This window comes from Ascaphus truei, chromosome 7 (genome assembly GCF_040206685.1).
Source record: "Ascaphus truei isolate aAscTru1 chromosome 7, aAscTru1.hap1, whole genome shotgun sequence".
Taxonomy (NCBI): Eukaryota; Metazoa; Chordata; class Amphibia; order Anura; family Ascaphidae; genus Ascaphus; species Ascaphus truei.
In genome coordinates this window covers 55,769,994-55,777,486 of record NC_134489.1, presented here as the reverse complement: position 1 = coordinate 55,777,486, position 7,493 = coordinate 55,769,994, and positions in this window count along the sequence as shown.

Here is a 7,493-nt window from a genome sequence, read left to right as displayed (position 1 = left end):
CCTTTATCCTCCCTGCCTTACCTTTGCTTCTTCATTGCACTGCACAACACTTGCCCTTCACCAACTCTGTGACTCTGCTCAGTTCTATCTGCTCAAGCGATCAGGATTCGCTAACTGACATTGAGCCCACCTTCATCAGTGCCTTACAGAAGGGGACAGAACAATGGGTTGCTTGTATGAAGCTTGGACAAGGAGGAGCTCTGGGGGCCTTGGTTGAGGAGAAAGTTCTTGACTGGGGGGGAGTCTTAAAAGGGGGATGCAACAGTAGGAACACCCTTCTTTTTTGGTCTTTCATTGGCATCCCAACCTCTGTCTCTGTTTTTGTTTTATATTAGTCAAGCGGTTTTGAGTTATTGGTTTTCTGTTATTATTATTATTTTAAAACAAATAGTACATGAAAATCTCCTCCCCTTACTTTTCTATAATGTGCATTGTAGAATTATGGTCGGTGTCCTCTTGTGTTGGCTGATGGTATGCGAACGAGTCACTGTATCCATGAGCTCAAGTTTGGCTAGGAATAAGCTAGCAAGCCCAGTTACTCCAGATCAGTATTTTTTTTTTAAGTTCTTTTTATAGTTATCTGTATTTTTGTCTAGGTCATATCTATTTTACATATTTGAATATATTTGAATACATTTTGTATTGTTAGTGTATGTTTTATATTGTATTTTAAATAGTGTTTTAATTCAATTCTATCTTTAATACATTGTTTGTATTTTTATTTATATATAAACAAGTGTGTGAAGTGAAGCATTCACACTAGATCCCTATTCAGTTGCACGCAGGGTACATATAGAGTATTAGGTATGACTCAGTAAGTCCCATAATACCAATTTTTACATTAAAAAAAACTGTGATATAAACCCACATTGGTAGCCCATCTGTAGGTCATCCAAGATAGTAAGGTATGTGTTTAAAAACCCTCCACCGTATAGCATATAGTGGTAGCACTGTATGCTATGAGATAATGGTGAAAGCAGGGTTGCAGACCTGTCTAAGACATGTGAATGTGCTCACAAGTAATATTTTTATAAGCTATATGCTATACGATGGAGGGTTTTTAGTCACCTTTTCAACCACCATAACTTAAATAATGTGAGGTGAAGACCTACTCATGTCTCAAGTTGCAACGCCAGTACAACCAACCTCACACTGATGAGACCAAATGGAAATATTACTGTGTGCTCATTTGCATGTCTTAGACAGGTCTGCAACCCTGCCTTTCACCATTATCACCTAGCATACAGTGCTTCCACTGCAGCAAGGGATTCTGGGAAATGAAGCAAAAGGTGGCCCTGTGTGCTCATTTGCATGTAAATTGTGATATATGTATGTATTTTCTAATATCCAGAACAGTATGATATATCTTTCAAGGAAGTACAAGAAAAATCCACTGTGTACATGGGTGTATATAGTGTGGCAGGGTTATATCAGATAACAGCTATAATCCAAGTGGCTGTGCATCATAGAGCTGTATCAACACATAGCAAAGCAGAATAACAGGTTATGAAGGTGAAAAGTATCCTTCAATAGATAACATATGTACTGCTGCGCCAGCCTTTATTTTAAAACTTCTCGGAGGCGTAGCAGTTGCATCTTCTGAATTCTATGCACAATAAATTGGGCATCTCCGCATTCATGCCGCATTCGTGCCGCCCAGCACCTGTGGCTGATCCGCGGTTGATCTGTTTAATTATAATGGTTCGGATTTAAATGGGGGCAATTCTTCACGTATCCGCCAGGTGGCAGATATTCGTGAATTGTAATGAATTCTAATGTGCTACAGTAATGTGTCCACTTGCAAGTGTTTAAAAAAAACCACAGTGGTCCATTGTGAATTGACCTTGGTACTGAAGAAGTTACTGTATCAATTTAGGCGTTTCATAATAAAAACTAAATGTGCTGTGTCTTTTTCACATTTTACATTACAGTACTGGTTTTCTACTGTACTTTTCTGAAATGAGTACACCGCTGCAGTACGTGTGCAAAAAGCCCGACATAACGTATGCTTATTTAATATGGTCCACAATTAATGCCGCAGATGATGAGATGGCCACAGTTGGTCAAATTTATCAATATTTTATCTCAAATTATGAATTCGACAAATTTTCACCAGATGCTCATGTGTGGAAGCGTGCAATAAGGAAAAAGTTATGTATCGATCCGTGTTTTTTCGTATTGCTCCTGCACACAGAGTTAGAGGAGGGTATTGGTGTGTTCCAGATTTTTCCAGTATCTTTGATCATGGAGACTTCAAAAGGCGAAAGGTCATGGTAAAACCAACTAAGATTCGTCAGTCCCAGGCCAGCAATGGAACGGCGCCGACATTAGTGAAAACCTGGTGACCGGCAACCCTTGCTATCTGTCCCCGCCAGGATACCTGCAGCCTGAGCAAGATTTCACATACAGAAGCTTGCATGTACCAAAAAGATTTCCAGCTTCATCAGCTCTCAACTACAGGTGTAGCAGGCCCGCTGTCACCTGTCAACTACGTGTATAATCAAGAATACGGGACTGGCAGTGGCTCGGCGCCAACCAATTGGCAAAGTCTATAATAAAGGTAAATACAGTCTAATTTACTATAGTAACTGCCTGGATTTCACTACTGTACCTGTATTACACTACTGTACGTGTATTACAGTACTTACAGTATAGTACACTACCTGCATTTTAAGCTGCCATATTTTATTCTTTTTTAAAAATATCAATACATTATACACACAGACAACATTGACTACACATCGAATGTACATTCTTGTGCTTGTATTTCTTTCTAAACGCAGCGATGCCGGTTAAAAAGATTTATAAGGTTCTCAGCATGAGAATACAGGATATGTACAAGAGAGGACAATGGATTTCACAGATTCAACGCTGGTTAAGTACTTCTGGCCTCGTTGTACCAGCAGCCACAGTGAGCTATCATGCCCACGGTAAGGCCAAAAATCTCAAGCGGACACCAACTGTAACTACCGCGTAAGTAAAGTATTTTCAATATGTTTTCTTTACTGTACAGTACTGTAATGGCACTTTTACTGGTTAAATGGCTTATTGTTTTTAACAGTACCTTTTTCCTAGCAATTATTTGAGATGAAAAAAATTGTATGTCACTCACTCACCACCCCCAATGCAGTATACTGTATCCCCCATACACTATAGTATACAGTATACAATTAATTTAAAGACACCCATTGTATTTCAAGTGAGTTGCACCTCTTTCCTTATCACTCACTTCATTATGACTCACTCACTCACAACCCCCAATGCAGTATACAGTATACTGTTTACTGTATACAGTATGACACACACACACATAAAGTACACGTAATATTATAATGTAATTCTATATTTATAACTATACTAGCTGATATACCCGGCATTGCCCGGAGGCAGGGAGGGGACGGGGGGCGTGAAAGGCAGGGAGGGGATGGGGGGGGGTGAAAGGCAGGGAGGGGGCGTTGAAAGGCGGGGGGGCAGGTGAAAGGCAGGGGGGGCAGGTGAAAGTCAGGGGGGGGCAGGTGAAAGGCAAGGGGGGCAGGTGAAAGGCAGGGGGGGCAGGTGAAAGGCGGGGGGGGCGTCAAAGGCGGGGGGCGTCAAAGGCGGGGGGGCATCAAAGGCGGGGGGCGTGAAAGGCAGGGGGGGCGTGAAAGGCAGGGGGGGTGTCAAAGGCAGAGGGGGCGTGAAAGGCAGGGGGGGTGTCAAAGGCAGTGGGGCGTCAAAGGCAGGGGGGGCGTCAAAGGCAGGGGGGCGTCAAAGGCAGGGGGGGCGTCAAAGGCGGGGGGGCATCAAAGGTGGGGGGCGTCAAAGGCAGGGGGGCGTCAAAGGCAGGGGGGGCGTCAAAGGCGGGGGGGGTGTCAAAAGCAGGGGGGCATCAAAGGCAGGGGGGCGTCAAAGGCAGGGGGGCGTCAAAGGCAGGGGGATGCGTCAAAGGCATGGATTCCTCCCCCTGCATTTCCTCACCTGGCAGCATGCCGCGCTCCTCGGCCTGCCAGTGGTTCTCTCCCCCCTCGTGGCCTCCGGCAACTCCCGGTGGCACAAAGGAGCTATTGCGCAGCCGCAACTCCCTGCCGCCCTCCTCCTGCTCCTCGGGGATGTTGACCAGGGTAGCGGCGTGTGGGGGTGGGGGGTGAGCCGTAGAGAGCGTGCTCTGGGCGGTGGGGGGAAGTGGTTGAGCGCCGGGGAGCGGGGGTCCTTCCGGAGGCTGCCTGCCCACTGCCTCTCCCCCCGCCGGGGAGGGAGGGAAGTGACAATATAATCGCATCTCAGAGCAGCATCAAAGTGATGAGAAACAGATTGGGATAGAAATATGGATGTGTAAGGTTAGTATTGGACAGTACAGTACTGTAGGTAAAAGTGTGGTTTTACTATACAGTACCTCTAAAATTATTACTTGTGATTACAGAGCATATCCTATGATAAGGGACGCCAACAAGATCAAAAGAATGGACCAGGCACGGGCATGGATCAAAAGTGGCAAGACTTTTCAGGATTGCATCTTTACTGACGAGTCAACTGTATCGTTTCAGAGATTTGCCACCTTTGCAATCCACAAAAAAAGACTCATATCTATGAAGCCGCGTCCAAAACACCCAGTAAAGCTGCATGTGTGGGGTGCCATCTCTAGGTGTGTACCAGGATGCATCGTCATCTTTGACTTTAAAATAATGCACAAAGTCACATGCTGTAGCCTTATGCACTCTACTGTACTAGTGTGCAGTATTTTGAGCACTTTTCTTTTCTTGTTACAGGAATCATGAATAAAGTATTTTTTGCCCAAGATTGTGGAATAAATTACACGTGAATTCCCAGATGGTCACCGGTTCTTCCAGGACAATGATCCCAAACACACACATGTGTCTACTACGCATATTCTTGCCAGTGGTATCAACTGGGTTAAGACGCCAGTGGAGTAAGTACGGTTACCGTTTCTCATTTTTTACACTGTTTACTGTGTATCTCTCTAACTAATTCTCATTCTTTCCCCCCTCCAATTACAGATCGCCAGATTTCAATCCTATCGAAATGGTATGGCATCAGCTCAAGGATCATATCCGAAAAGTGGGGAAACCGTTAAAAAACGATGAATTGACGGATGACATAATGAGTTTTTGGAACAACGTACTCACTGTCGAAAGATGTAATAAATATATAGATCATATTGCGACCGTGTTGCCCATTGTGATAGAGCGTAATGGGCAGGCATCAGGAAAGTAGTAAGTTACAGTACAGTACTGTAGTATGGTAAGTACAGGTGCAGCAAGTATGATACAAGTAAGTACAGTATGGCACAGATTGTCTTTAATATGCACTTTACTGCACTGATTTTTTTATTTTATTTTCAGAGCTGGTACACTACAAATCTTGTTATAAAGTAGTTATACAGTAGTTATAATGTATCCAGTATACAGTTGTACTGTAACTGCATAGTCCAATATGCTGTAGTTATAGTGTAAGCAATGCCAATAAATGCATTTTACTGCACTCATTTTTTCTTTTCAGAGATGCTGAACAACAAAAGGAATGGTGGGGGGAGGGGGTATCATGTGTAAAATTAGTGAACAGTCATAATTTACACAAACCCCCCCCCCCCTCTCTCAATGAACTACATAATGCAAAGCGGCCATGACGAAGAAGATAAAGACTGAAAATTTGTATTACTGTTTTTATTATTATAAATTTGTATTATTCATGATTATTTAGTTTTCAGTAATGATGACCTTGGGTAGGCTGGGTAAGAGCTTCTACCAGTTGAGGTAGGGTCACTCCCATAGCAGAGCCACCAGTGGACAGGTGACTGTGGTAGACTGGCTCTTAGGTAGGAGCTTGCGCAGGACTGCGCTCATACTGGTTGAGGGTAGTGGTCGGTGGCGACGTCGCCAGGGATGGATGCCCCTAGCAGGGCACTTGGGGTGAATGTTACCCTGGGGATAGGTACATAATTCTGGATGGGAGTACTTGAGACCGTGGCATTAGCCTTCCACCCTCCAGGGGTATAGGAGGAGGTAGACTCTTCAGCTTGATATGGAACCTCTGAGGAGGGGCCCGGAGGAGAGGGTGCCAAGGAAGCTGGTAGGCCAGGGTAGATAAATGGGCATCCCTCGGTCGGGGCCTCTGGCAGGTTGAGGAATTGGGGCCATCTTCCTTACATATGGCATGTCTTACGTCCATTATTAGGGCACTCCATTGGAGGGTGTAGTCAAACCTTCGGCCTATGACCCAAGCGCGATCTAGGCCAGGGTGTTTTCTGGCGTGCTCCTGGATGTCCAGCAAGGATGTGTGAGCGGGGACTCCGCCCACGACAACCACACAGCTGGGAGTCACGCAGAGCTTCAAGGCCCATGTGTGGAACTCCTGCCTTGAGGGCACAAATATATTGGGAAATTAGGTTTCTCTGATTTACTATTACTCGGGCACCCCAGGTCTGAGATATCAGCAGTGCCTCCAAATGTAGCCCTTGTTCCCCCACAATTAAAGGGGCTACCGGTACTGCCGTTACCTGTAGGCTCACAGAAAGCCTGAGCCTCTGCCACTGGGAGCCTTGGGTGATTGTATCAGCCTTGGTGCAGTGCCTCCACCTGAAAGGGATCCTAGCATAGTAGGATAAGCCCCTCCCAGGAACAATCCCAGTAATACACACACACTCAGGTATATACCTATCAACCTTTACTATATACACAATAATATCAGTACCCTGTACCACACAGTAATATAGGCCCCAACCTGATACCACCAGTGAGTGTTCCCAAAGTACATTGGGTGCCAGGCACCAATGCCCTGATGTCCCTTTTTCCTAATGTCAAGGCCCACCCAAAGTGTTGGAGATAGCGCTATCCCTTGTAGTGTTGCTGCACTTGGTGGGGTACCTGCCCGGGGCTCCAGCACCCAAGTACCGCAGACTAACAAGCAAGGATCCGCTGATCTAGCAACGTTGTGGTCCGTGATGGCATCAGCCTCTGCATTGGATGAGCTCTGGTAGCAACCCACCTTTGAGAGTCTCTGTACTTAGTGGTGGTCTGGTCGCAGACCACAGGCCACAATCCCTGCGCGGTGTCTTTATCTGTATCCCTGACACTAATTAGTAAATGGGGAAGCGTCCCTCTCTAAGGGGCCTTCCCTGAAGCAACCACAACCTACTGTGAATCGGGGCCTATCTGGGGCCTAAAGGGGCAAACTATGCCTAGCCTAAGAGCCACTGGCTACTGAGGCACTACCTGTCTGTTCAGCTCCCTTCTCCGACTGACTTGACTCTCAAGCGTGCCAATTGTATCAACTGTGGTACAGGGAGAATTCTGCAGCCCTATTGGCTCCTTGGGGCTGTAGCTCCCCTGTGGTGCTGTAATGTATTGGCCGCCTCTGTCCCTGGCTGCTACTTGGGCAAGATAGCTGTGCGCTGCACTTGGAGCCTCCGCATGGGCTCCGGTGACCCAGTCGCCCCTCCGACCGCCTGCAGCTCCACACACCTTACGGGTGCGCGCACGCCGCCGCCTTCAACCACG